The sequence below is a fragment of the Panicum hallii genome, chromosome 9 (genome assembly GCF_002211085.1).
Source record: "Panicum hallii strain FIL2 chromosome 9, PHallii_v3.1, whole genome shotgun sequence".
Taxonomy (NCBI): Eukaryota; Viridiplantae; Streptophyta; class Magnoliopsida; order Poales; family Poaceae; genus Panicum; species Panicum hallii.
The window spans coordinates 24764203-24791435 of record NC_038050.1 but is presented as its reverse complement, the minus strand read 5'-3'; positions in this window follow the sequence as shown (position 1 = coordinate 24791435).

Here is a 27233-nt window from a genome sequence, read left to right as displayed (position 1 = left end):
AAAGACAGGGGCTCTTTAGCAAGAACGCCAGGCCGAAGCGATATCCTTCATTCTGGATCGTCAGATCTAATACCAACGGCTCGGATTAGATCCATCTCGCGAAGGGGTACGCGCTCACCACGGCCGCCCGATCTAAATCGAACGGTCTGGACCTATACTTAAATGGATCTAATCCGGATCGCCCATTCTAAATCTGACGGCCCTGCCTCTCACTCAACTCGAACCGGTACGCGCGAACTCAGACACTCGGATCTCGATCACACGGTCCAGATCAACGAGCTCCCAATCTAATCCTAGGCGTTAGCAGCGGATTGGACGGCCCGGGACAAAGGGACGCGGGGTGGCGGCGCTGTGTCGCTGGAGCTCGGCTCCCGTGGCGGCGCTTCGCCGGCGCTAGGCAAACGTGACCGTCCGGGCTCCATCTGAGACGAGGTCAAGCCCTGGAGGATGCTGGCGGCATGTGTAATCCATCTGGCCAGTTGTGGTGGAGGATTTGGGCACGACTAGGGCAGAACGATGGTGAGGGTGGCTCGGGGCGGCGGACATCGCCGGCGAGCGGCGTTCCAAACGCTACGGGTAGCTAAAGGCTACGACTTCTGGTGCAAAAGGACCAGGGGAAGGAGGCGAAGCTTACCAAGGGCTGTGGAGGCCGGAGCTGGGGCGGGAGGAGGAAGACGACGGCGACCGGCGGCGGAGAGGATCAGGCTCTCGCGGGAAGTGGTGATGCAGGTGCCATCCAAGCGGCTGATCGCCTTGGACTGGCTCAAGGGGTCCCTGCGGAGGTGTATAAGGAGTCAGCGGGACTGGAGCGGCACCGGCTGTCACACCCGGTTTAGAAAAGTTAACCGAATGCATCCCATATGTGCGCCAGGATCAAGTTCCGCACATATAGTAGACGTCACAAGCGAATATCCGAACAATGCATTAACGAATAAGAGTATAATAGTACTTTATTACATGACCGACAGTCTTAACCTTAAGCGAATAAATAAACGTCGATAAATAGCAGCGGACTTCAACTTCACAGGCAGTTGACTGGGAGACACTCGCCTAGAAATCTCCAATATCCTCGGGAAACTCCGGAAAGTTGTCTTGTTCTGAGCAGCATTGGTTTTAATAAAGCAAGCGTGAGTACACTTATGGTTGGTACTCAGCAAGTGGAGTAAATTATATGACATGCAAGGCCAAATCAAGGATAAGCTGACATGGTTTGACTGCGATAAGCATTTTAGTTGGTCAAGTTTTATTTAGCAAGCGTTAACTAGGTTTAAGTTTATACCAACCCTTATATACAAGACTGAGTAAATAAACAACAACAACAATAAAGGACAACAGCTTAAGTCATCTTCAAGTTCAATTATCATGTGAGGGTCCAAGCCGCTCTTAACCGTGAGCACGGCTGATATATCAGTTTTCACTCTGCAGAGGTTGTACACTTTACCCACAGCTCGTGTTTCCCTTTATGCCCGGGTTTGCAAAGCACTTAAACACTTCCAAGGTGAGTGGCAGGGATTCACTACGAGGCCTTTACAAAGATTGCCTAACTTGTATTGGTCCGCTAAGGTTTCAGGCCGCAGTGGTCATAACCCTCCCTAATGAGGAAGACGCCTTACCCAGGATCATATCTACACCTCAAGAGGACCGGGCTATACCCCATCAACGCGCTCCCCTCTTGCCCTTTCGGTAAGACCTTTTCAAGCCAAGGTTTCTAATTAATTAGCCAAGACCAGAGCCATATAGTACTGTGGTTGTACTGTTTTCCTGGGTGGTTCTCCATGTTCCAATTCATTCGATAAGCTTGTTTGATTGCCATAACATTATTCCAAAGGACATGAGAGATATAGGAGGTAACATGGTTTCCAAACATCCAAAAACTATTGATAAGCAGCTAGCGTAGCTAGAACATAAATAAAAACAACCCAGGTTTAAACAAGGAAGTTAAATCAAATCTAGTCATATCCTTAATTGGGTTCCATCATATTCTAGACACATGCATGCATAAAAGTAAAGGTGTAATTGTGACATTAATAGGACTGAAAACATGATCAAGGACCACTTGCCTTTGTTAGCAAACTGCTGCTGCTCAGGAAATTCTTCAAAGTCTTGTCCCTGCGGATCCTCGAACTGCGCACCGTCTAACGTCGCACACGAGCACATACAAACAAGCAAACATAATAAAATAAGAACAGTACACCAATCAATGAAAACAGAACAAAATAATATTTTAAAAACATTGTGCAAGTTGTAAGGATCGCGTGAGCGCAAGAATCGATGAAAACGGAGTTAAAATGGAGAAGTTAGGGCTAAAACGGGGTTCCAGGGGCTTATCTGCGAAGATTTAGATCTAAAAGGACCTAAAACAGAGAAACCAGGGGCTAGATCGTAATTAAACCCTAGACAGAGGGGCTAGCACGCAAAACTGAGGGGTTTTGGACAGTGGGTTTGATTTTGAAAATCCTCAGGGGTCTAAACAGAAGAATTTGGACCAAAACGCGAATACTTTTGAATTGGGCAGGACGGCGGGTTGATTTCGGGGAAACTTAAGGGCTTATTTGCAAAAGGACGCGGGTTGACCGGTACGCGATCTGATTGACTCGCGGCTGGATCGGTTGCGGGCCGGTGGATCTCGATCGGACGATGGAGGAGCGAGGGGAACAGACGGGCGGCGGCGGGGCTCGTCGCCGGCGGCCCGAGCGGCGGCGCTCGGCCGGACTTCGCCGGAAAACGCGATATCGCGTTACCGGCCTCGGTTTTGAGCGGGGTTTGGATGGGAAGATAGAGGACGTCGCGGGGAACCGATCTAGGGGTAGAGAGGGGGAGGCAGCGGCCGTAGGCGGTGGCCGGCGGCGAGAGGCGGCGCGGATCGGGCGGCGGAGCCGGCGGACGCGGGGAAGCCGGGGAGGAGGAGAGGGAAGGCGGCCGGGGAATCCTCACCACCACGCGGTGCTTCGGGGGTGGTCAATTGACGGCGGGCGGCAGCGGATCGACGGGGCGGCGGCGACCCGAGGCGAGGGCGGCACAGCGGCGGCGGCGGCTAGGGTTTAGGCGCAAGGCGGCGGTGCGGCTAGGGTTTAGGGGGCCCGAGGTGCGGCGGCTTTTAAAGGGCGGCCGAGGGGCGCCTGGGCGAGTGGGCCCGAGGCGGGGACGGCGCGGGGGGAGCGGAGGTCGCGCGGAGGCGAGCCGGACTCGAACCCGAGTCCGGTGCGGTGGGGAAGACGGGCCTGATAGGCGGGACCCGCCTGTCAGTGCCAGAGAGAGGGAGAGAAGGGGGAGAGCGGGGTGCGCGCGCGGGCTGGGCCGCGCGGGGTGGACCGGACCGAGCGGAGAGAAGAGAGAAAAGGGAAAAAGGCCGGGCTTCGCGAGGGGAGAGAGAGAGAAGGAGAGGGGAACTGCGGGCCGGGCTGCAGAGGAAAGAAAGGGGAGGAGGGGGGTGGCCAGCCGGGCTGGGCTGGGCCCAAAGGGGAGAAAAGAGGGGGAAAAAGAGAAAGAGCAAATGCCTTTTTGAAATTTGAATCAAGGAATTGAATTCAAACTTAAATCCAAAAGAACTACAACCAAGGAAACAATGCAAAGAGCATGAATGCACATGACATATATTTTCCCTACATTTATTTTATACTTTTTAAGAAAATTGCTTATCAAAATTCATGTAACCCTTTAACCCATCATGCCATTCAAATTACTTTTGTACTTTGCAAAATTAGGGTGTTACAAACCTACCCCCCTTAAAAGGAATCTCGTCCTCGAGATTCGGCTGGGCTAGCAAAGAGCTGGGGAAAATCTGCCTGTAACTCATCCTCTCGTTCCCAGGTAGCCTCATCCTCTGAATGGTGACTCCACTGAACTCTGCACATTCGTATCCTCTTACTCCGGGTAATTCTCTCTGCCGTATCCAGTATTTTGATCGGGTGCTCCTCGTAAGTCAAGTCCTCCTGCACATCCAGTTCCTCCAGCGGTAACTGCTCCTCAGGTACCCTCAAGCATTTCTTCAACTGAGAGATATGAAACACATTGTGCACATCTGACAACCGTGCAGGTAACTCTAGTTGGTAAGCCACCTCGCCTTTCCGTTCGAGAATCTTGAACGGACCAATGTAACGAGGCGACAATTTCCCTTTGACCTTGAATCTGCGCAAACCTCTGATTGGTGACACCTTCAAATATACGTAGTCACCTTCCTCGAAGGTCAACTCCCGTTGTCGAGTATCTGCATAGCTTTTCTGCCTTGACTGAGCCACCTTCAAGTTCTCACGAACAACCTGTACCTGCCTTTCAGCCTCTTTAATGATCTCAGGCCCGAACAGCTGACTTTCACCTGTCTCACTCCAATACAACGGAGTCCTGCACTTCCTGCCATACAGTGCCTCGAACGGTGCCATCCTTAGACTGGCCTGATAACTGTTATTATAGGAGAACTCTGCGAACGGCAAACTCTTGTCCCAACTGCCCCCATGTTTCAGTGCACAGGCTCGGAGCATATCCTCTAACACCTGATTTGTCCTTTCGGTCTGCCCATCTGTCTGCGGATGATAAGCGGAGCTGAAGTTCAACTTCGTATCCATTGACTCATGCAACTTTTGCCAGAATCGAGACGTAAACTGAGTACCCTTGTCTGACACTATCTTCTTAGGTACTCCATGCAAGCACACAACTCGCGAGATGTACAATTCTGCCAGTCGTGCACCTGTATATGTAGTCTTTACCGGTATAAAGTGAGCTACCTTGGTCAGTCGATCCACTATGACCCATATCGAATCATAACCATCTCGTGTTCGTGGCAACCCCACAATGAAATCCATACCGATTTCTTCCCATTTCCACTCCGGCACCTTCAAGGGCTGTAACAATCCGGCTAGTCTCTGATGTTCTGCCTTAACTCTCTGACACACGTCACACAATGCCACGTGAGCTGCAACATCACGTTTCATGCCATACCACCAATACCTTTCCTTCAAATCCTGATACATCTTAGTACTGCCAGGATGTATTGAATAAGCTGAGTCATGAGCTTCCTGTAGAATTTTCTCTCGGAGGTGGTCCACATCTGGTACACATATCCTCTTTCTGAACCATACTGTCCCATGTTCATCTTCGGTAAAATCTGGTGCCTTGCCTGCTTCTATCATTCCTTTTATCTCCTGTATCTTAGAATCCTCAAGCTGACCCTTCCGTATGTCTTGGTCGAGGGTCGGCTCAACCTCTATAGTGATTCCTTCCGTATGAGCGACGAACCCCAGGTTGAGTCGTTCAAATTCCTTGTACAACTCCCGAGGCATCTGGCTAATCATGGTCGCGTTCACATAGCTCTTGCGACTCAAGGCATCCGCAACCACATTTGCCTTCCCGGGATGGTAGTGTAACTCCAGGTCATAATCCTTGATAAGTTCTAACCATCTGCGCTGCCTTAAATTGAGATCATTCTGAGTGAAAATATACTTCAAACTCTTATGATCGGTGTATATCTGGCATCGGTGACCTAACAAATAGTGCCTCCATATTTTCAGAGCATGTACCACTGCTGCCAACTCCAGATCGTGCGTGGGGTAGTTCTATTCATGCTTTCTCAATTGACGGGATGCATATGCAATCACGTGTCCCTCTTGCATCAATACACAACCGAGACCCTGCTTAGATGCGTCACAGTAGACATCGAAACTTTTGTAAATATCAGGCATAGCCAACACCGGTGCAGTTGTCAACCTCTTTTTCAGCTCCTCGAAACTGTCCCGACATGCCACAGACCATATGAATTTCTTGTCCTTCTCTAGCAGTGACGTAAGGGGTTTCACTATCTTAGAGAAGCCTTCAATAAACCTCCTGTAATATCCCGCAAGTCCTAGGAAACTCCGGATTTCCGAAACGGTCGTGGGTGGCTCCCATTTCAACACATCTTTTACTTTCCCTGGATCCACTGCAATACCTCCGCCGGTAATGACATGACCCAGAAATGAGACCTCATTCAGCCAAAATTCACACTTGCTGAGCTTAGCATACAACTGATTATCCCGGAGCTTCTGCAAAACGAGACTCAAGTGCTCCTCATGTTCCTCCTCATCCTTGGAGTATACCAGAATATCATCAATGAACACCACCACAAACTTGTCGAGATACTCCATGAACACTTTGTTCATCAGGTACATAAAGTAAGCTGGAGCATTAGTCAACCCGAACGACATCACCGTATACTCATATAACCCATACCTGGTAGTGAATGCTGTCTTGGCAATATCTGAAGGTCGTATCCTTAGCTGATGATAACCTGACCTCAAGTCAATCTTTGAGAACACCTTGGCTCCCCTCAACTGATCAAACAAGTCTTCTATACGCGGCAATGGGTACTTGTTCTTGATAGTCACCTCATTCAAGGCCCTGTAGTCAACACACATCCGCTGTGTACCATCTTTCTTTTCAACGAATATCACGGGTGCTCCCCAAGGTGACGAGCTAGGACGAATGTACCCCTTACCTAGCAATTCCTTCAGTTGTTTCTTAAGTTCCTCTAATTCACCAACTGACATTCTATATGGCCTCTTGGCAATGGGTGCAGTACCAGGTAAAAGATCTATAATAAATTCAATGTCACGTTCAGGTGGCATACCTGGCAAATCATCAGGGAAGACGTCCGGGTACTTGCTGACCACTCTGATAGCCTCCATCAAACTTGCCTTCAACTGATTCACTGCACAATCCGCCGCCGACGGAAGTGTTGCAACAAACTCAAATCTTTCACCTTCCTGGCTAGTGAGAACCACAGATCGCTTGGAACAATGAATCACTGCGTCATATTTTGTCAACCATCCCATTCCGAGAATGATATCAATACCACTTGACGGCAATACTATCGGGTTTGCACAGAATTCCTTGCCCATGATTTGTATTTTTACCCCGAGACATCGGTACACAGCCCTCATATTTCCCCCAGGTGAGTTTACTAACATGGAGCTAGGCATAGTGCATAGGGGAATGGAGTACTTAGCTACATATTCAGCAGAGATGAATGTATGCGATGCTCCAGAATCGAATAAAACTGATGCAGGGGCGGAGTTGACAAGAAACATACCGAACACAACGTCCTGAGCTTCCTGAGCGGTCTCCGCAGCGACATGATTTACGCGCCCGCGGACGTAGTTTTGCTGACCTTTGTTGCTCTGGGGCGTCTGCGTGTTGTTTCGGGGCTGTTGCTGCTGCTGCGGTGTCTGCCTCTGTCCGCCGTTGTTAAACTGGCCTGGAGTGTTCTGGCCATTTCCCTTGGGACAACGGTTTGCATAGTGTCCCGCTTCACCACACCTGTAGCAAGTATTACCACCGGCGGGAGCAGTGGCATTGTTTCTCATCGGTGTGCCTGTAGGGGTACCCTGGCGATTCTGCTGAAAGTTGGAGCGCTGTACTGGCTGACTGGCATGTTGAGCTTGCTGCTGCTGCTGCCCCTGTGGGTTGAAGCGCGGGTACTGACTCTGCCCGAAGTTGACATTCTGTCCCCCTGAGCGGAAAGGTGTCCCCTGCGGGGCGTTGAAGCGAGGACGTGCATTACTGCTGAACTGCGTCGATGACTCGTACTTTCTTTTCTGCTCACCCATCTCCTTGCGGGCATGCTCCACCATGATGGCTTTATCCACCATTTTCTGGAAACTGTCGAAAGTATGCACCATTAGTTGATATTTGATAGGACCAATCAGACCCTCCCTGAAGTGATCCTGCTTCTCCTCATCATCTGCGACATCTGCAGGGGCGTAACGAGATAGTTGGATGAACTTGTCACGATACTCACTCACGGACATTGCCCCTTGTTTCAATGCAAGGAACTCCTGCTTCTTGAGCTTCATCAGGCCCTTGGGTATGTGCTGCTCCCTGAATTTACTCCTGAATTCCTGCCAGCCGATAGCGTCGGGGTTGTCAAGAGCTGCTGTGTAAGCATCCCACCAATCCGCTGCGGTCCCTTCCAGTCTGCCTGAAGCATAAAGAACCTTCTCCCTGTCGGTACACTGGGCGAGGTTGAGCATCTTCTCAACAGTCTTGATCCAGTCATCAGCTTGGAGTGGATCCGGTGAATGAGAGAATGTGGGAGGCTTGTGACTCATGAACTCCCTGTGCCTGTCCCTTGCTGGTGGTGGTGGAGGTGGTGGCGCTTGGTTCATCTGAGCTTGCATGTTGGCGATGGTGTTCGCCATGTTGGTCAGCAGCTCAGTCTGGGCGGCGAGAAACTGCTCCATTCCTGCAGGTGGCGTCTGGTGCGGTTGACTTGGTGGCGGGTTAGGGTTGGTGTTGTTGCGCACCCTCCGTCGCGGCGCTGCAGGTTGATCAACTCCTGATCCGGACCTGGTGTTCACCATCTGATTGGGTTAGAGAAAAGAGACTCATGAACTCAATCATGGAAAATGGATAGGAACAAGGGCAAGATAAAGATAGCAACGGAAGAAAAACAACCCCAAAATTTTACTAACTATATATTTGTATTAATATCTTAATATGATTGTGGTCATCACTCCACAACCTATCGCAATCATTACAAAGATCCAACTCAAACATTGTCACAAAACCAAGCACACTTTCACATTAATATAATTTAACACACTATTAAGATCGTTCGTACTAACGATTACAAAAGACTCTTGGAAAACTCCTATCTAGAAGGAAAATTTACTCCTATCTTAACTCCTAAAACTATCCTCTAACGGTAGGTGGTGCGATAGCCGGGCTCTCCATAATGAATGCGCTTGCGAGGGGGTGACTCCGGCAAGTACTCCTTTGGTTCAATGGTGTCACACTCCGGAGGTAACACTGGATCTCCTCTCAGTCGAGCCTCCAGAATTGCCTTCTCCCGGATGGTCTTCATCAGCTTCTTCTTGACCTCCTGGATCTCCGCTCCAGCTGCATCTAGATCCGTGCTGAGAGCAGCGACCAGCTCCTGTGTGGTGTCCATGAGTAGACCTCCTTCCCCAGGGGGTGGAGCAGGAATCTGCGCACATGTAGCTCCCCTCTTGCGTTGTGGAAACTGCTGGAACTCAGTGCCCTGGAGCTCTTCCTTGTAAGCGTAGCAAAGAAAGTAGAGTGCCCTCCTGGCAGCTTCACTAGTCCCTGCCTCCAAAGTCCTCCTGGGCACCTCATCAATGTGCTTAGAGTATTCCACCCAGCATCCAGGTCTCTCATCCGGAACGCAAATCAACACAGACACCAACCATTCTTCTTCCTGCTGTGCATTCTTGAACAAGTGAGCCTCAAAATGTGGCTTCCGCGAAAAGCCAATCCTCTGCATGGCCCTCCAGAGAAGCGCGGGGAATGGACCCTCGGCAGATTCCAAGTGAAGTATCTGCTTCCCGTAGTGAGGCTCAGGTGGTGGTGGGGTCGTGGCGACAGCTGGCTCCGGACCATCATCTGGATCGTCATCGTCATCCCCTGACGCATCGGAGTCCTCAGCATCACCCTTATCCTTGTCTCCATCTGCGGCACCTGATTCACCACCATCCCCTCCTGCAGGGCCCTCATTGCTGCCACTTGAGACCTCTGGATGGTCGTCTGGCAACTCCATGGGCTCCTCCTCAGTGTCGGTGTCCACCCATCCTCCGTTGGAATGGTCATAGTGATGGTCATCCGGTGGGTCGGACACTTCCTGCGAGTGATGAATTGGATGCGGTGGTCCACGGGTGCTCTTACGGGCAGTCTGCCTGATTCTGACCATCTGCAACAGAAGCGAGAGCAACGCAAGATAGGGAACATTTAGAGGAAATGCTATGAGTGACCTTAAAGCAAGATGGCATTTTTGCAAACATCAACACACTTGAGAGACAAGCATGTGTTCAAAGAGAAAAAGGTAGAGGAATAACGATATAATCAAGAAAATAAGCAGTTTTCAAAAGCAAGAAGGCAGAAGCTTGGCCACTAAGCAAGGTAAGACTTAAAATTCCGACCATTACTAGCTAGGCTAACGTCCTACAGTCAACACGTCTCTGATACCACTTCTGTCACACCCGGTTTAGAAAAGTTAACCGAATGCATCCCATATGTGCGCCAGGATCAAGTTCCGCACATATAGTAGACGTCACAAGCGAATATCCGAACAATGCATTAACGAATAAGAGTATAATAGTACTTTATTACATGACCGACAGTCTTAACCTTAAGCGAATAAATAAACGTCGATAAATAGCAGCGGACTTCAACTTCACATGCAGTTGACTGGGAGACACTCGCCTAGAAATCTCCAATATCCTCGGGAAACTCCGGAAAGTTGTCTTGTTCTGAGCAGCATTGGTTTTAATAAAGCAAGCGTGAGTACACTTATGGTTGGTACTCAGCAAGTGGAGTAAATTATATGACATGCAAGGCCAAATCAAGGATAAGCTGACATGGTTTGACTGCGATAAGCATTTTAGTTGGTCAAGTTTTATTTAGCAAGCGTTAACTAGGTTTAAGTTTATACCAACCCTTATATACAAGACTGAGTAAATAAACAACAACAACAATAAAGGACAACAGCTTAAGTCATCTTCAAGTTCAATTATCATGTGAGGGTCCAAGCCGCTCTTAACCGTGAGCACGGCTGATATATCAGTTTTCACTCTGCAGAGGTTGTACACTTTACCCACAGCTCGTGTTTCCCTTTATGCCCGGGTTTGCAAAGCACTTAAACACTTCCAAGGTGAGTGGCAGGGATTCACTACGAGGCCTTTACAAAGATTCCCTAACTTGTATTGGTCCGCTAAGGTTTCAGGCCGCAGTGGTCATAACCCTCCCTAATGAGGAAGACGCCTTACCCAGGATCATATCTACACCTCAAGAGGACCGGGCTATACCCCATCAACGCGCTCCCCTCTTGCCCTTTCGGTAAGACCTTTTCAAGCCAAGGTTTCTAATTAATTAGCCAAGACCAGAGCCATATAGTACTGTGGTTGTACTGTTTTCCTGGGTGGTTCTCCATGTTCCAATTCATTCGATAAGCTTGTTTGATTGCCATAACATTATTCCAAAGGACATGAGAGATATAGGAGGTAACATGGTTTCCAAACATCCAAAAACTATTGATAAGCAGCTAGCGTAGCTAGAACATAAATAAAAACAACCCAGGTTTAAACAAGGAAGTTAAATCAAATCTAGTCATATCCTTAATTGGGTTCCATCATATTCTAGACACATGCATGCATAAAAGTAAAGGTGTAATTGTGACATTAATAGGACTGAAAACATGATCAAGGACCACTTGCCTTCGTTAGCAAACTGCTGCTGCTCAGGAAATTCTTCAAAGTCTTGTCCCTGCGGATCCTCGAACTGCGCACCGTCTAACGTCGCACACGAGCACATACAAACAAGCAAACAAAATAAAATAAGAACAGTACACCAATCAATGAAAACAGAACAAAATAATATTTTAAAAACATTGTGCAAGTTGTAAGGATCGCGTGAGCGCAAGAATCGATGAAAACGGAGTTAAAATGGAGAAGTTAGGGCTAAAACGGGGTTCCAGGGGCTTATCTGCGAAGATTTAGATCTAAAAGGACCTAAAACAGAGAAACCAGGGGCTAGATCGTAATTAAACCCTAGACAGAGGGGCTAGCACGCAAAACTGAGGGGTTTTGGACGGCGGGTTTGATTTTGAAAATCCTCAGGGGTCTAAACAGAAGAATTTGGACCAAAACGCGAATACTTTTGAATTGGGCAGGACGGCGGGTTGATTTCGGGGAAACTTAAGGGCTTATTTGCAAAAGGACGCGGGTTGACCGGTACGCGATCTGATTGACTCGCGGCTGGATCGGTTGCGGGCCGGTGGATCTCGATCGGACGATGGAGGAGCGAGGGGAACAGACGGGCGGCGGCGGGGCTCGTCGCCGGCGGCCCGAGCGGCGGCGCTCGGCCGGACTTCGCCGGAAAACGCGATATCGCGTTACCGGCCTCGGTTTTGAGCGGGGTTTGGACGGGAAGATAGAGGACGTCGCGGGAAACCGATCTAGGGGGTAGAGAGGGGGAGGCAGCGGCCGTAGGCGGTGGCCGGCGGCGAGAGGCGGCGCGGATCGGGCGGCGGAGCCGGCGGACGCGGGGAAGCCGGGGAGGAGGAGAGGGAAGGTGGCCGGGGAATCCTCACCACCACGCGGTGCTTCGGGGGTGGTCAATTGACGGCGGGCGGCAGCGGATCGACGGGGCGGCGGCGACCCGAGGCGAGGGCGGCACAGCGGCGGCGGCGGCTAGGGTTTAGGCGCAAGGCGGCGGTGCGGCTAGGGTTTAGGGGGCCCGGGGTGCGGCGGCTTTTAAAGGGCGGCCGAGGGGCGCCTGGGCGAGTGGGCCCGAGGCGGGGACGGCGCGGGGGGAGCGGAGGTCGCGCGGAGGCGAGCCGGACTCGAACCCGAGTCCGGTGCGGTGGGGAAGACGGGCCTGACAGGCGGGACCCGCCTGTCAGTGCCAGAGAGAGGGAGAGAAGGGGGAGAGCGGGGTGCGCGCGCGGGCTGGGCCGCGCGGGGTGGACCGGACCGAGCGGAGAGAAGAGAGAAAAGGGAAAAAGGCCGGGCTTCGCGAGGGGAGAGAGAGAGAAGGAGAGGGGAACTGCGGGCCGGGCTGCAGAGGAAAGAAAGGGGAGGAGGGGGGTGGCCAGCCGGGCTGGGCTGGGCCCAAAGGGGAGAAAAGAGGGGGAAAAAGAGAAAGAGCAAATGCCTTTTTGAAATTTGAATCAAGGAATTGAATTCAAACTTAAATCCAAAAGAACTACAACCAAGGAAACAATGCAAAGAGCATGAATGCACATGACATATATTTTCCCTACATTTATTTTATACTTTTTAAGAAAATTGCTTATCAAAATTCATGTAACCCTTTAACCCATCATGCCATTCAAATTACTTTTGTACTTTGCAAAATTAGGGTGTTACACCGGCGGCGAGCAATTGCGGCGGCGGACAGACTTACCCGCGAAGGTTCCTTCAGGAAATTCCGTCGTCACCGAGGCGTAGAGCTCCAACGCTGAGCTCGAGGGGCTTTAGGACAGCGAGGTGGAGCTCTGGCGGGGAATGTGGTGGTCTGGGGCGAGGAGAAGCAGCCTGACCACGGTGAGGCCGAGGTGACCGGAGCGGGGAAGGAAGGGGCGGCGGCACTGGAGATCTTCGGGCGATGCAGGGCTAGGGCTAGGGTTCAGATGGGTTGGGGCTGCTCTTTGTAGGGCGGCGGAGCCACACTGGCGTGCGGGCCCGTGGAGAGAGGGTCGCCGGCGATCTCGCGGGGGCCGTTGCGCACCGGGGAAGAAGGAGGAGAGGGGGAAGAAGGGCGCTGACCGGTGGGACCGCGCTGCCAGAGAGAGGAAGAGGGGAGAGCGGGCCGTGGGCGGCTGCGCGCGTGAGGGGGAGAGCTGGCTCAGGCTGGCTGGCTGCTGGGCCGCACGGCCCACGCGGGGAAGGGAAAGAGGGGAGGGGAGCGCTGGGCCGGGCCAAGGGAGAGAGAGCAGGCCGGCTGCTAGGCCCTTTTCCTTTCTCCTTCTTTTCTTTTTTTCTTTTCTACACTCAAACCATTCAAACAAATATTTGAATTCAAATGAATTTGAATTCAAATCCTATAAACTCAACACAGTTAAAACAATGCTCCAGCATGAATGTACAAACAAGTTGATCCTATAATAAATTTTAATTACTTGCGTTTTAAAATTACTTTAAATGCAAGGTAAATTAGAGAAAGCCCGGGAAAATTTATTTGAGCCCAAATAATTCCTTTAAAATTTGCGAAAATTACATTAGGTTGTTACAAACCTACCCCCCTTACAGGAATCTCGTCCCGAGATTCGAATAGGCTAGCTAGCAAAGAGATCGGGATATGTCTTTCTCAACTCATCTTCTCGCTCCCAAGTAGCCTCATCCTTCGTGTGGTGACTCCACTGAACACGGCACATCTTAATCTTCTTGTTTCTGGTAGCTCTCTCAGATGTCTCCAGAATCTTCACCGGATGCTCGGTGTATGTCAGATCTTCTTGCACGTCCAACCCTTCTAACGGTGCTTGCTCTTCTGGCACCCTCAAGCACTTCTTTAGCTGTGACACGTGGAACACATCGTGCACTCCTGAGAGATTGAGAGGCAACTCCAAATGATATGCCACCTCACCTTTCCGTTCCAACACCTTGAACGGACCAATGTATCGAGGGGCTAGCTTCCCTCTCACATTAAACCTGCGGATTCCTCTCATCAGCGAGACCTTCAGGTATACATGATCACCCACTGCAAAAGGTCAGATCTTGAAGCGTCCCCCCATCAGGGAAGACTTAAAAGTGTTGATTTATCAGTCCCAGGAGGCTGATAACACTTTTATTACATCAGATGGTACATCACCGTACAACTCTACGCGGCAATGGGCAGTGAAGCGCCACTATCGCGAGGATTACAACTAAAACCCACACTACTATACTAGCTACGAAAAGAGGATCATCAGAGTCTTGCGCCATGCGGAACTCCACGGTGGCCTCAACCACAGGCAAGACTGGGTGCAGGACGAAACCCTACTCGTTGTCTTCGGGGACGTAGTCTGGGTCTTCCACTGTAAAAGTAAGAAAGGGGTGAGTACAAACGTACTCAGCAAGTCCAATCACACCCTCGGAGGGGGGGGGGTATAACAGAATTTAATGCACAAGGTAATCCAAGGATAAGGTTATGGTTCGTTTACGGAAAAACTCGGTTATATGCAGGGGTTTGTTTTAAAAGCATTTTCAAAACGAGTTTTCCCAGTACCAAGGAGCACACAGTGTTGATCCACACGGATCCAAGTTTTAAACTGCTATCGGACTCCCCATCCGCCGTAGCACACGGCACAACTGCCGGACACCTTCCAAACAACTCACACCAGCCCAACCATTCCCGGAGAGGAAACACTAGTTATGTGACCACACCGTAACTTGCCCAATACCGTGGGCATGGCTATTCGAATAGATTTTTACTCTGCAGAGGTGTGCAACTTTACCCACAGGTGGGGTACCACAGCACGAACACCTTAGTGCCGGAGTAGATCCCAACAAAACCATTACCCACCTTAGCTAGACCCGACTAGCCATCACGGGATCCATCAAGGGGTCATTCGACCTATCACCGAGGTTTAACCGGGGAATAAGTCACACAGAGCTTATCCCGTCTCCTGGATCACCCGTTGCTCTCAGCTCTCCTGATGGCTATCAGGCTAACTAGTGGGATTTATGCTAAGCCGTTGCCCATACAACGGTCAAGTGGTTTGCACGACAGGAAGCTAGGTGAGATGTCACATCAACTCGGTCCTTAGGGGTGACAAGATGGATATCTCCCTTCCTTGCCCTACCACACAGGTACGAGCACACCAACGGCAATTCACACAGAAATGCCATCCATCCCGTCTGACTCATCTTGCAAAACCACATTTTATCCCTTCCCATACACACGCGTTTTCTTTATAAAAGCAGGTGATCAAAGTATGGTTGTCACAAATAAGGGTGGCTATCCTACCATGTTTCCAGCATGCAAAACCATGCAATTTTATAAAACAGGCCACTGGGTTGTGTTTATAAAAACTAGGACAGAAACATGCATCAAAGGGCGGAATTGAACTTGCCATCATCAAACCCTTGCGGGAAGTCCTGATCGAAACACTGTCCTTCGGCTTCGGGGTCGCAAGACTGATCCTCGTTCACTTGATCACAGTCGGGACCTTCCTCGTTCACTCCGTCTCCTAAGACGCAAACAAAGAGGCACACGATCAAGCGAACGAACCAAAAGCCTTTACCGATGATCTTGAATCGGAAATAATTTAGTTACGGAGGTATGGGTAATATTTTTGGGTGGTTTCTTAATGGCGTGGCTAGAACTATACTAGAAAGGGTGTGGTAAAGTTTTGGGTCGATCGGATGTCGTTTCGCACATAAAATGACGAGTTAAAGGTGGTTTCAGGGGTTAAACGGGGGTCCAGGGGCTTGTTCGTAAATATCCGGAAAGAGTAAGGACCTATTTACGATTCCTAGAAATACCCTGAGCATGTTAAAATGTGTCGAGTATAACTAGGTTTATATATCGAGGGGTTTGGTTTGAAATATTAGAAAGAACGAGGTTTCTTTTGCGAAAGGAAGTGAAGAGGAAGTGTTTTATGGGTATTAGAGTGGGGGGGGTCTTCTTGGAAAAACAGGGAAGGCCAGGGGGTTTTGCGTCAAAGGGCCACCTTCTTCCTCCTCCCTTCATAGGAAACAGAGGAGAGGGGAGGGGAGCTCCGGCGCCGGCCATCCCCGGCGGCCCGGGTTCGATGGCAGCCCCGAGGGTGGGGGAAAAGGAAGAGGGGGCCAAGGGAACTCGATTCCCCCACTCACCTTGAGCCGGGGCAATGTGTGGGAGTGGGGCGACGGAGGGCAGCGGGCGGCGGCCGTGCGAGGCGCGGCGGCGGCGCTGGAGGCGAGGGAGGTGGCAGGCGGTGGCAGTGGAGGCCGTGGGGGAAAGAGGGGCGGGGTGAGGGCCTATTTATAGGCCCTCAAAGGCGGCGGGTGGCGGTGGCCGGTGGGGAGGCCGGCGAGCGGCGCGGAGCGCCTTAATGGCGGCCGCGTCGTGGCGTCCGTGTCGCCGAGTGGCGGTGCAGCCGGCGAGGCCGGGGCGACGTGACGCGTGCGGGCACGTGGGGCGAAGCTGTGCAGCGCGCGCGGCACAGCAGCGGCGGGCGGCGCGTCTTCCGTGCGCGCGTGCGCGCGTGGCGCGGCACGGCACGGGCCAGGGCGAGGGCGCGGCAACGGGCGGCGCGGCGGTCACCGTGGTACGCGGGGCACGCGGAGCACGCGGGGTGGGCGTGCGTGCACAGCACGGCCGGGGCAGCGCGGGCGCGCGGCCGGCCGGCGTTCGGGCATGCGGCAGGGGAGAACAGGAAAGAAAGAGAGAAGGGAGGAAGGAAAAGAAAGAAGGAAGGAGAAAGAGAAAGAAAAAGGAAGAAAGGAAAAGAGAAAAGAGAAAGAGAGATTGGAAAAAAAGAAAAGAAATGGAAGAGGGAAAAAAAAGAAAAAAGGAGAGAGAGAGAGAAACGCGTCGGCGCCGGTCGCGGCGGCGACCGCGGCCGGTCGGTCACGCGCGCGGGATTCGCGCGAGGAGAGAGGGAAAAGAAAAGGAGTCGCGCCGGCGCTAATCGCGGCGGGCGGTCGCGCGTGAGCGACAGGCCATCGAGCGAAGCGGAACGGGACAGCGATCCGGTTAGGTTTTAGGGTTTTGACGTCGAACCGTTTCTACGAATTACTCTAGCATGTGAGCGGTGCGGCGGTCAGGCTCGCGTCGGCCGTCAGCGTGACGGTGAAACGGAGAGAATCAGGGTTTTACGACAAATACATTTTCGGCCAGGATACTCTAACGCGTAGTTTAAATTTGAAATTTTCAGGGCGTCACAGATCTCGACGACGAACATCTGCGTAGCTCTTCTGACGAGTCTGCGCATCCCTCAGGTTCTCGCGCACCTGCTGCACCAGCTGTTCGGCCTCCTCAACAATATCCGGACCAAACACCTGCCTCTCGCCAATCTGATCCCAATACAGCGGAGTCCTGCACTTCCGACCATACAGGGCCTCGAAAGGGGATTTCTTTAGACTGGCCTGATAGCTGTTGTTGTATGAAAACTCTGCATACGGCAGGCATTTATCCCAGCTGGTACCATACTGAATGGCACAGGCTCGAAGCATATCCTCCAACACTTGGTCGGTTCTTTCTGTCTGCCCATCTGTCTGAGGATGATATGCAGTACTGAAGCGCAGCTTCTTATCCAACGAATCATGCAACTGCTCCCAAAACCGTGAAGTGAACTGAGATCCTCGGTCTGATATGATCTTCTTCGGAACACCATGCAGACAAACGATACTGGATATGTACAACTCTGCGAGTCTAGCACCGGAGTAAGTAGTATTCACCGGAATGAAGTGGGCAACCTTCGTCAACCGGTCCACTACTACCCATATGGAGTTGTACCCTTTCTGAGTACGAGGCAACCCCACAATGAACTCCATAGTGATCTCCTCCCATTTCCACTCTGGAATCTTCAATGGCTGCAATAGACCTGCTGGACTCTGATGCTCTGCCTTGACACGCTGACAAGTGTCACAGATAGCCACGTACTCCGCAACTGAACGCTTCATCCCACACCACCAGAATCGTTCCTTGAGGTCATAATACATCTTCGTGCTGCTGGGATGAATAGAATACGCTGTATCATGAGCCTCACTCAAGATCAGCTTCCTGAGATCCGCTACATCTGGCACATATATTCGGCCCTTGTACCACAAGGTACCCTGATCATCCTCTCTGAAATGAGGGGCTTTACCAATCTTAAGCAATTCACGGATCTCCTGCAGCTTCTTATCTTCTTTCTGATGCTGCCTGATCTCAGCCTCTAGAGTGGGTTCTGCCTCGAATGATGTACCCGAGGTGTGATGCAAGAAACCCAGACTCAACTGCTCAAACTCCTCGCATAACTCCTGAGGCATTTGAAAAGCCACGGCCATGTTAACGTAGCTCTTCCTGCTCAGAGCATCTGCCACGACATTGGCCTTGCCCGGATGATAGTGAATCTCCAGGTCATAATCCTTGACCAATTCTAGCCATCTTCTCTGCCGCATGTTCAGCTCATTCTGGGTGAAAATATACTTGAGGCTCTTGTGATTGGTGTAAATATCACACCTCTGCCCAAACAAGTAATGCCTTCATATCTTCAGAGCATGCACAACTGCAGCTAACTCCAGATCATGAGTGGGATAATTCAGCTCGTGCCGACGCAACTGCCGCGAAGCATAAGCTATCACTCTGCCTTCCTGCATCAAAACACACCCAAGACCATCCCTCGAAGCATCACAATAACTGTGAACCTCTTGCTCTGGTCTGGCAGAGTAAGGACCGGCGCCGTAGTTAACCTCTTTTTCAGCTCCCCGAAAGCCTTCTGACGCTCATCAGTCCAAGAGAAATCCACACCCTTCTCCAGCAAGGAAGTCAAAGGCTTCGTAATCTTGGAGAAATTCTCAATGAATCTCCGATAATAACCTGCTAAGCCCAGAAAAGAGCGGACTTCCTTCACCGTCTGTGGTACCACCCAGTCAAGCACATCCTTCACCTTCCCGGGGTCTACAGCAATACCTCCCTTGGAGATAACATGACCGAGTAATGGAACCTCATCAATCCAGAACTCACACTTGCTGAGCTTGGCATACAGCTGGTGCTCTCTGAGTCTCTGCAACACCAGCCTCAGATGCTTCTCATGCTTTGCCTCTGACTTGGAATATATCAGGATATCATCAATGAATATCACCACAAAGGTGTCCAGATAATCCATGAAAACCTTGTTCATCAGATGCATGAAGAAAGCCGGAGCATTGGTCAAGCCAAAGGACATGACCGTATACTCATATAGCCCATACTTGCAGGTGAATGCCGTCTTCGGAATATCCTTAGAACGAATCTTCAGCTGATGATAACCCGAACGCAGATCAATCTTCGAGAATACACAAGCGCCCTGAAGCTGATCGAAGAGATCCTCAATACGCGGCAATGGATGCTTGTTCTTGATGGTGACTGCATTCAGATCCCGATAATCGACGCACATTCTCTTCGCGCCATCCTTCTTCTCTACCAGCAATACAGGGAAAGCCCAAGGAGAGAAACTGCGACGGATATAACCCTTAGCTAGCAACTCGTCGATAGTCTTGTTAACTTCCTCATGCTCAACAGGAGCCATACGATAGGGCCACTTAGCAATAGGAGCTGTGCCAGGCAAGAGATCAATAGAAAACTCAATGTCGCGATCAGGTGGCATACCTGGCAATTCATCCGGAAAGACATCCGGGAATTCAGACACCATGCGAATACCATCCGTGGGTCTAGCCTCCATCTGGTGAAGAAATCCAGAAGGCTCTGAGGCACCCACAGTAACCTCCTGACCATCCGGTGCTGATAGAAGAACCGTCCTCTAAGCACAATCTATCCAGACTCCCCACTTAGCAAGAGTCTCCATCCTGAGGATCACATCAATACCCTTGGTGTCTAGCACCATCAGATTAGCACTGAACTCTACCCCCCTTATGACAATACTGACTCTGGGATAGAAGATATGAGACCTCAACTATCCTCCCGGTGAAGATACTAACATGCCCCTCTTTAATGTGCTAGTATGAATACCATGATGCTCAACAAAAGACTGGGTGATGAAAGAATGCGTAGCACCAGTATCGAAAAGCACGGTACCAGGATGGGTGTTGACCATGAACGTACCAATAACCACGTTGGGAGCCTCGGCCGCTGACTCGGCCGTCACGTGGCTCACCCTGCCCTGAGCTGGGGCCTTGGGCGGTGCTGCACGCCCCTGCTGTCCTGCCTGCGCCTTCCGGGGACAGACGTTGGCGTAGTGCCCCGGCTCGCCGCAATGATAGCATGCCCGTGGGAATGCTGGAGCCTGCTGCCCGGCAGGAGGAGTAGGCACTCCCTGCCGCGGAACTGGTGGAGCCGGTGGAGCAGAGCGTGCCGGAGGCGCTGGAAGCCTCTGGCCCGGTCCCGCCTGCTGCTGCTGCTGAGGACGAGGCGGGTACTGCTGCTGACGATGCTGGTACTGCTGGACCTGTCTCTGGTGCTGCTGCTGCTGCTGCGGGTACTGGTACCGAGGCCGGGTGTTGCTACCAAACGCAGCAGGAGCCATCTTCCTCTTCTTGTCCTTAATCTCCCGGCGCTTGCGCTCGGTGCTGAGGGCAGCGTCAACCAGCTGGTTGAAGTTGTCGAAGCGATGGTTCAGCAGCGCATACTGGATGTGATCATCCAGTCCCTCCTTGAAATACTCCTGCTTGTCGCTATCACGGGCGACATCGGCAGGGGCATAACGGGCCAGCTGAAGGAAACGGTCACGGTACTCTGTCACCGTCATCGATCCCTGAAATGACAACACAGATTACAAGGATAGAAATTGCTCAACATGTGAGATCAAGGATAGATCGAAGCTCAAAAGAAATTGCAGAGAATTCCCTTCAATTTTACTTGCTTAAGGGCACGGAACTCCTTCTGCTTCATCTTCATAATCCCCTCGGGAATGTGGTGGTTCCTGAAGCGCTCACGGAACTGGTCCCACGTGAGAGCATCACGATCCCTAGCTGGGTAGGACTCCCACCAGTCGAGAGCGGAGCCTCGCAGCTGCCCTGCTGCGTACAGAACTCGCTCACGGTCGTCGCACTGATCAACAACCAACTGGCGCTCCACCGAACGAAGCCAGTCGTCCGCCTGGAGTGGATCCGTGGTGTGAGAGAAGGTCGGAGGATGACCTCTCAGAAAATCCGCATGCCTGTCACGGGGCTGAGGCGGCGGTGGAGGCGGTGGCTGGGCATGGATCTGCTGCAGAGCCTGAACGGTGTTGTTCAGGGTCGCCATCATCTGCATCTGGAGCTGGAAGAACTGCTCAGGGGTCAGTGGTGGCGGCATCGGCAGTGGCTGACCAGTACCCTGGTCGTTCTGCTCCTGCTGGTCAGAACCGGAACCGGTGCGCCTGGTGTTCACCATCTGATTGCAACAAACAAAATTTTATGAGAATAAGATATTGTGCAGCTGCGGAAATGAAACTTTGGTAGGATATGGCAGAGAGAAAAGGAATATAGGTTTTACCCCCAACGTTCTAACTCGATTTTATTATTTATTTCAAGTTGGGTTAGGGTCGATTTGCATGAACAAGTTTGACTACTAGACTATGCAATCAACCAAAAATCCAAATCAAGCATTTGCACAATAACAGGCATTCAATATCCACAACTTAGTCGAGTTTATCACACCACTCGACTAACATACTCGTTCTAGCGTAGTTTCATCGGGACAACCTAAACTTGTCGCTTATAAGATTAGGTGACTCAGGCCAACGTCTACAGACAACTCCAGCTATTTCTCAGAAGAGACAGGAGAGATAGCAAATCAAAGGGCTTAGGACTCAAGGAATAGGGCAGGAAATGATTTTAGGAGATTTGCGGAAGCAAGGTAAGAGAAAAGAAGTCCTATACTCGTCCAATTCTATCTAGGCTTCGTCCTACAGTCGATATGGCTCTGATACCAATCCTGTCACACTCGATTTATAAAGACATAAACCGAGCAATCATATATGCGCCAGGATCAAGTCACGTATATATACAACAGAATCATCAAGATATCATAACACATATCACGTATAACAATAATATAAATCATAAATAAATCATAAATGAATCATTTTATTACAACCGAATCAAGAATCGGTTCAAGAGTTGCGGAAGCGTAAAAGAGATACATGAAGAGTAGGGTGCCACAGGGACGTCAACTGGGAGACAACGCCTAGAAGTCGTCGAAGCCGCTGACGTAGTCCTCCACGTCGCCTGGTACTGAGCAGCAGTCGAAGATGTCCCAAAGAGAACAGAAGAGAGGAAGATGCAAGTGTGAGTACACAACTTGTACTCAACAAGTATAACACGAGTATGAGGCTCTAGGGTTAGCTGACTCAACGGCATTAGCTTTTAATCTTGGCAAATTTTATTAAAACTATTTACTATAAGTGGATGGATTACCATAAACCCAAATTGCATAAGAAATTAATCAATATTAATTAAGAACTACTGAGAACCCTCCAAACCAAAAACCACCCGGGGAATCTCCCTAATCAAAGGTTGATAACCCCACTAATCAGACGGAGGATCTGGGCCGCTCATGACTGTGAGCACAGCTGATATATCAGTTTTACACTCTCGAGAGGTTGCACAACTTTACCCACAAGTCGTGAGCTACGCTAGTTGTTCATCACACTTCCTTAGGTGAGATGGCTAGCAAGCACACTACGAGACCGTTACAAAGGATCACGTTGGTAAGGTGTAACCGCTAAGGATTCTGGATCAGCAACGATGGGGCCCACCTCCGGGGGTACAAGACACACAGCACAGACCAAGCCGGAGGAGCAGGGACCATTGAAGCTTACCACCCCTCTTGCCCACGCAGGTAAGTTACTCCCGAACCGACACGACCTAATTAGTAAGTCAAGACCGTCCCATTCCAGTCTTGTGGTTGCGCGGTTGTCCCAGGTTGTTGCTCTATGAACCGGTCCTTATGGAGAGTGGCCAACCAAGCACTAAGCACGTTGCTGGCCCCCTAAACCAAGTTTCTAACAAAACATCTTTTACGGAGACGTGAGCCACTCAAGCACACAGCACAGAGGGCCACGCTCAGGATTAAGTTGCATAAGACCATTAATCAAATTTAATTAAAAAGGACCAAGTTTGTTATAGCGCAGCAACCTAGCACAACTAACCATAATGCAACCCAAAGGATATATGTAGGATATAAAGTGGCTAGGAAAGTTCTTATAGGCATACAGTATTAAAATGCAGTATGAAATCTATATTTAAAAGTGGTAGGATGTTCATGTTATACTTGCCTTCCTCAAACTCTCCTGGCTGCTGCTCAAACTGCTCAGAAGATGGTGGCTCCTGGTACTGCTCCGGTGGCTCGACGTCTAATCACAATCGTAATCATTAAGCATGGTCCACACATGCACACACATGCAAACAAGGACAAAAGATAAGAAACAGTACAACATTACATCAAAACAGCACACAAGACTAGTCTAAAGCTATTCTATGCGTTACAACGATCACGTGAGCGCAAGAATCAACTAAAACGGAGTTAAGACGCGAAATCTAGGGCTAAAACAAGGTTCAGGGACCTATTTGCGAGAAAAACTGAGCCACAGGGGGGTTCTGGACAAAAACTAGGGACCTAAATGTAATTATAGGGTAGACACAGGGGCTAGCACGTGAAAACCTAGGGCTTGGACGGCGGGCACTAAAACTGGAAAGCTCAGGGGTCTAAACGAGTAAAACAGGACTAAAACATAAATACTTTTGAACTAAAGAGTACTGCGGGTTGGTTTCCCTAAAAGACAGGGGCTCTTTAGCAAGAATGCCAGGCCAAAGCGGTATCCTTCATTCTGGATCGTCAGATCTAATACCAACGGCTCGGATTAGATCCATCTCGCGAAGGGGTACGCGCTCACCACGGCCGCCCGATCTAAATCGAACGGTCCGGACCTATACTTAAACGGATCTAATCCGGATCGCCCATTCTAAATCTGACGGCCCTGCCTCTCACTCAACTCGAACCGGTACGCGCGAACTCAGACGCTCGGATCTCGATCACACGGTCCAGATCAACGAGCTCCCAATCTAATCCTAGGCGTTAGCAGCGGATTGGACGGCCCGGGACAAAGGGACGCGGGGTGGCGGCGCTGGGTCGCCGGAGCTCGGCTCCCGTGGCGGCGCTTCGTCGGCGCTGGGCAAACGTGACCGTCCGGGCTCCATCTGAGACGAGGTCAAGCCCTGGAGGATGCTGGCGGCATGTGTAATCCATCTGGGCAGTTGTGGTGGAGGATTTGGGCACGACTAGGGCAGAACGATGGTGAGGGCGGCTCGAGGCGGCGGACATCGCCGGCGAGCGGCGTTCCGGGCGCTACGGGTAGTTTAAGGCTATGACTTCTGGTGCAAAAGGACCAGGGGAAGGAGGCGAAGCTTACCAAGGGCTGTGGAGGCTGGAGCTGCGGCGGGAGGAGGAAGACGACGGCGACCGGCGGCGGAGAGGATCTGGCTCTCGCGGGAAGTGGTGATGCAGGGGCGATCCAAGCGGCTGATCGCCTTGGACCGGCTCAAGGGGTCCCTGCGGAGGTGTACAAGGAGTCAGCGGGACTGGAGCGGCACAGGCGGCGAGCAATTGCGGCGGCGGACAGACTTACCCGCGAAGGTTCCTTCAGGAAATTCCGTCATCACCGAGGCGTAGAGCTCCAACGCTGAGCTCGAGGGGCTTTAGGACGGCGAGGTGGAGCTCCGGCGGGGAATGTGGTGGTCTGGGGCGAGGAGAAGCGGCCTGACCACGGTGAGGCCGAGGTGACCGGAGCGGGGAAGGAAGCGGCGGCGGCACTGGAGATCTTCGGGCGATGCAGGGCTAGGGCTAGGGTTCAGATGGGTTGGGGCTGCTCTTTGTAGGGCGGCGGAGCCACACTGGCGTGCGGGCTCGGGGAGAGAGGGTCGCCGGCGATCTCGCGGGGGCCGTTGCGCACCGGGGAAGAAGGAGGAGAGGGGGAAGAAGGGTGCTGACCGGTGGGACCGCGCTGCCAAAGAGAGGAAGAGGGGAGAGCGGGTCGTGGGTGGCTGCGCGCGTGAGGGGGAGAGCTGGCTCAGGCTGGCTGGCTGCTGGGCCGCGCGGCCCACGCGGGGGAAGGGAAAGAGGGGAGGGGAGCGCTGGGCCGGGCCAAGGGAGAGAGAGCAGGCCGGCTGCTGGGCCCTTTTCCTTTCTCCTTCTTTTCTTTTTTTCTTTTCTACACTCAAACCATTCAAACAAATATTTGAATTCAAATGAATTTGAATTCAAATTCTATAAACTCAACACAGTTAAAACAATGCTCCAGCATGAATGTACAAACAAGTTGATCCTATAATAAATTTTAATTACTTGCGTTTTAAAATTACTTTAAATGCAAGGTAAATTAGAGAAAGCCTTGGAAAATTTATTTGAGCCCAAATAATTCCTTTAAAATTTGGGAAAATTACATTAGGGTGTTACAACATGGCCATTACTCAAGAAGATTGTATTTCAGCCCACAAGGCAGAAAAGAAATGGAAAGCACCTACAGGGCCTGCAACTCCACAATCGTCAAGGTATCGGTTGGTTCCGAGTAACGCCCCTCGAGCCCCACCTCGAGGCAATTTGTCTGGCAGATGGGTAGCCCGACCTCCTCAACAGGCACAATTCAACCGACCACCGACACCACAAATTCGACAGCAACCTCAACAAGGTTCGCGGCCGAGCTTTCCGCCAGCCACTCCAGGAAACAACAACTATCGTTGTTTCAATTGCGGAAGCCCGTCCCACTTCATCAAGGACTGCCCTCAACCTAGAAAATCTTTCCAAGGGTAGACATCCAGTCAGATCAACAAGGGTAAGGGCAAATGGCAAGTGGTCCAGGTCCGACAAGGGAGGGTGAACTTCACCACACTCTCCGAACTTCCCGAGGGGACACCGATAATGACGGGTACATTTTCTATCAACTATCATCCCGTTACTGTTCTTTTTGATACCGGTGCCACCCATAGCTTTATCAGTACAAAGTTTAGAACTAAAATAGGCTTGGATATTTATCCTGTTAATGGAGTATATATGATAACAACTCCGGGTGGTAACATCTCCTCAAACCAAGTTTGTAGAAGTGTACCGATTCAAATGGGTAACAATCTGATGAAGACAGATTTACTATTATTAGACCTAAAAGGAATGGATGTTCTTTTAGGAATGAATTGGATGACCCAACACCATGTGTCTTTAGATATCTCTTCTCAAATCGTGGAGATAAATTCGCCAGAAAACGAGCCTACCATTCTCTATCTTCAACAATCAGAACCCTTCAACTCTTGCACCTATGCTGCATCTGGGATCAAGCTATAGGACATTCCAATCTTCTGTGAATATCCAGATGTCTTTCTGGATGATTTACCTGGAATGCCCCCAGATAGAGATATCGAGTTTATCATAGAACTCCAACCTGGCACAGCCCCTATCTCTAAGAAATCCTATCGCATGCCTCCCAATGAGTTGGCAGAATTGAAAATCCAACTCCAGGACCTCTTAGACAAAGGTTTTATTCGTCCAAGTGCATCACCATGGGGTTGTCCAGCCTTGTTTGTGAAAAAGAAAGACAATAGTTTAAGGTTGTGTGTTGATTACCGTCCTCTTAATGCGGTAACTATCAAAAATAAGTATCCCCTACCCCGCATTGACATCCTTTTCGATCAACTAGCCGGAGCTAAGGTATTCTCTAAGATTGATCTTCGTTCCGGCTATCATCAAATTAAGATCTGGCCCAGTGATGTTCCAAAAACAGCTTTCTCCACTCGATATGGTTTATATGAGTATCTCGTCATGTCGTTTGGTCTCACTAATGCTCCGGCCTATTTCATGTACCTCATGAACTCTGTCTTCATGCAAGAACTCGACAAATTTGTTGTAGTCTTCATTGACGACATCCTAATCTACTCTAAAACTCCAGAAGATCATGTCAAACATCTTCATGTCATCCTTCAGCGATTGAGAGACACCACCTGTACGCCAAATTCTCCAAGTGTGAATTTTGGTTGGATACAGTAAAATTTTTGGGCCATACCATTTCTGGTGATGGAATATCCGTTGATCCCAGTAAAGTACAAGAAGTGATGGATTGGAAACCCCCAACCTCAGTCCATCAGATCCATAGTTTTCTTGGTCTAGCAGGCTATTAT